This window comes from Phascolarctos cinereus, unplaced genomic scaffold, assembly GCF_003287225.1.
Source record: "Phascolarctos cinereus isolate Bilbo 61053 unplaced genomic scaffold, phaCin_HiC Scaffold_3;HRSCAF=262, whole genome shotgun sequence".
NCBI lineage: Eukaryota > Metazoa > Chordata > Mammalia > Diprotodontia > Phascolarctidae > Phascolarctos > Phascolarctos cinereus.
The window spans coordinates 68,154,749-68,158,795 of NW_027555736.1; positions in this window are offsets into that span (position 1 = coordinate 68,154,749).

The window sequence follows — 4,047 nt, forward strand, 5'->3', positions numbered from 1 at the left end:
TGACAAAATGACTATAAAATTTAAGTCTGAATGACTGCAAAGTGATGGTACAATTAATGGGAAGAGGGAATTCAGAGAGTAGAGCTGGTTTTGGAAAGATTATTTCAATGATTTTAATTTTAGATATATTAAATTCAGGAAAACCTGAGCTTGTTCTATCTTTTTCACATACTGTCTGTATGAATATAAGAAAGTTATTTAACTTTTCAATGAAACAGGCAACTCTCTACTTCCTGCCTCTAACCTCTTGAATCCATCCTCTACTAGCCCAATGTGATATTCCTAAAGCCTAGGTCTGAATGTGTCACTCTTCTGCTCCAGAAACCTTCATGACTCCCTATTGTATATAGGAGAAAATACAAACGATTCTGCTTAGAATTTAGCAGATAACTTTTAGCCCTTTCTAATCTGTCTCTAGATTAAATTTCCAATCCGATTCAAGTTATTCCCTTTAATGCATTTTACATTACAAACTTATTTGCTGGACCACTTTCTAAAGAAGCATCATTACAGAAAATTATTTTGTGTACAGTGCCAAAGACACAGTTTCTTGCACAAAATAAATGCCCAATGAAATGTTCGTTGACTGAGCACATTCAGCAGCACAAGGTTTCAAGAAGCAGCTGCACTGAATGATGCTATCACTGATTGTAGCAAGCGTCAACGTGGTTGACTATAGTGGGAAAAGGCATTGAAGTTGGAGTCAGGAGTTTGGATTTGGGTCCTAGTTCCAAAACTTTCTAGCTATGTCAACCTCTTAACTGCTCTGAATGTCAGTTTTCTCATTCTCGAAGTGGGATTACTAATATTTCAACTATCTACCAAGAAGGCTGTTGTAAATAAAGATCTTGGCAAAGTGCTATATGCAATGTAAATTATGGTTAAGACATGGTAGCAATAGCTGGCTGGGTAAGGAAAAATTCTCCCATCACTTTGACACTCCATCACCTGAAATGTCAGTCTGTGATGAAACTACATTGATTGTATGTTCCTTGAACTCCTGGAAGACAGAAAGGAGAGATTCACTGGAAAATAAGAACTAGACCATTCACATGTACAGTGCTTTATAATTTTCAAAGTGTTTTGTACGTCACCTCACTTGATACTCACTCATGACTTCATGGCTGGAAATCAGTGTTTCTTAATCCCTGGAGGCAAGATTTTTCTACTCAGAGAAAATGAGCATTTGCTTTTTTGCCCAGATTGAAAGAGAGCTCTTGACTCTCTGATTTCTTCCTTAAAGGTTTATATGAAAGCATTTTAATAGTTGTAAAGCAGGGCAGAGTTATTATCACCATTTTACAGATAAGCAAACTGAGGCTCATTGGTGAAGTGACTTGCGTAAGTCCACAGTGAGAGTCAGTGGGAGACTACAGCTCATGTTGTTTGATTCCTAACCCAGTGTTCTGTCCATCACACCTCTAACTGAAATAATTTGAGAACCTAGGAATTTCACTCCCCTGGTATTTTTTCTGCCTTTGCTAGAAAGTTTGAGTTAATCTTTTCTTCTTCTCTCTCTTCATCCATACTGTCCAGTGATACCCACCTTACTTCTCAGGCAGGCACTGCCTATTGACACCATTTACACACCCTTGGCTGAATTTTTTTTTTTTTGGAAACTGACCACAATAAACCTGGCTTTTTGAAAGACTATTTTATGTGTCAGCCCCTCATCAAAATAAAAGAGGTGATGTTTTGATATCTTTCCTTTTCAAACACATCATAATGTTGTTAACAGCTCTGGTCAGAATATTAAAAAAAAAAAACAACAAACAGACGTACAACAAAACCCAATCTTGTTAAAGAAATATCGGCCCCTTGCCACCTCATTGCTCAGTTATTGACATATGTAACTACTCAGAAATCTGCTCTTGTTGCTAACTTATCTTGATAGATGAAGAACAGATTTCCTCCAACTCACATTGATAGCAACTTAAGAAACTGTGGAACGAAGGATCAAGACCTTCCCCCCATCTCCTAAAAGTCTCCCCCAAATGACATCAGAATGTGATACCTTGGAAGAACACTGGCCCATTCTCCAGGCAAACCTCTTTGCCAGATACTATCACCCTGGCGGGCTCAGGTCTGAATAGCACTCTGCTGATATTGATCAGATAGGTTTTACACAGTTTGAATTTCCCAGCATGAGTGAGAGAGTTTTGGGCTCTCTGGATGTGGGAGAGATTGCAGACACACATTTGCTTTCTCTGAATATGGGTTGGGGGTGGAGGGGAATCTTGCTTTCAGGCATGAGGAAACAGCACCAAATTAAGATAATGATTTGCCTATTTAAATGTCCATTTTATGAAGCATCTTCTGAGCATCCTGTACTAGAGAATAAGAAGGAAGATAGGCTTTGTGAGCCCGCAGCAAACATTTGGCAGTTGGGAGAATATTCCATGAAAATAAGAACACTTACCAAAGAGGGAGGTTGATTAAAACCAGATGAAGGAACCAACCCACAGCCATGACTTCCACCACTGAACACTTAGCTCTGACTAATACTGCCTAACCCTTCTGCTGATGAGACCACAGCATCTCCAGGATGAGAGATCCCAGGTGGTTCAAATTCAGATTGGCTGGAATCACAAGAAATGTTCCTAAGTGTAGCTGTGCATGCTGAGTACAGGATTGGGAGTCACCACTCCAGGCCTTGTTGGACAGGCCTCTGAAACTTGGTTCCATTTTTTCCCATGGCCAATAGAGACAAGAACCAGCACCTCAATGGGGTTCTCATCATGAGTGAGATGTCTAGCAAAACTTTGAGCCCAAAGGCTTTCTGGAAGTGCAAGAAATTCAGTCTGAAAGAACATACTGAGGGGAAAAAAAAAGACTCTTGACTGAAATATGGCCAAAGAGGGCTCTCTTCTGCTGAAAGTAAACTGGAACCCATAGAAAAGGAGAGCCCACAGATATACCATGACTGCATATAACTCCCTCTTCTTCCTCAGAGTTGTAAGGAGGTGTCTTATAACAGGAGTGTCTCAGGAACTAGGAAATGGTCTAATTTTCATCATCTAACATCTCTCTATACTTATACTAGTTGGGTCTGCTGGGTTATTGACAGAGGCTGACTCTCCCTAGTAGACAGATAGATAGGGAGGTGGGACTTTGTAACAAAACTTCGCTGTGCAAGGATAGGGTTGAGACAACTGTTTCCTGGGCTGCTGGCTGAAGATCTCAGGATGAAATAGAATACACAAATCCCTACACAAGAGAAGTAGGGCAGTTCAAAACACAGCACTAAGGAAAGGGTCAGCCAGATGCAGGGATATTACAATAAAGCCAGTCAGCCTGAGGCAATGAGACCCTCACTGGCTCACTGGGAAACCATTGAGTGCATTGATCTCTGAACACAATGATCAGTGAGGAAACTTCTATGTTGTTTTGGTATATTTATCGCTCTATGGGTGGGTGACAAATGCCTTTGGTTCTTACAAGTGATGGAAAGCATTTTACAAGTAGATCTGACTCCACCAGTAATGTCCCTGCATTTTGAGCCCGAAGAAGAAGTTGCCTTATTATTTATTCATTGGGCCAGGCTTACTATCTGCATATCAGGTTATGAGGGAGGCTGGGAAGAATAAGGTCATTGTCGCTGGATGTCTTCAGATGTTGATGAACAGGGGTGTTGCTTCAAGGAATGTTTGTAATATGATTCAATCAATGACCTCTGAAGTTCCTTCTTTTTTCTAAAATTCTATGATTCTGTCAAGGAGAGGAAGGTCAGAGAAATGGGTATAGTGCGACATCTGCTTTTCCACCTTGATCAACATTTCTTGTGGAGTAAGGTATGATAGAATTGAGGTCTAGACTTGGAGTCAAGAAGACTTGAATTAAAATCCTGCTTTTAACATTTAACAACCACTTAACCTCTGTCAATTGAGTTTACTTATCTATAAAATGGGAAGCCTAATAGCTCCTCCCTTATAGGGTTCTATCAGACCGTATATTACCAAGTAATGTATGTAAAGCGCTTTGCAAATCTCAAGTGCTATGTACATATTAGCTGTTGGTATTATTAAAGGCTCAGAAAATTCCTATGGG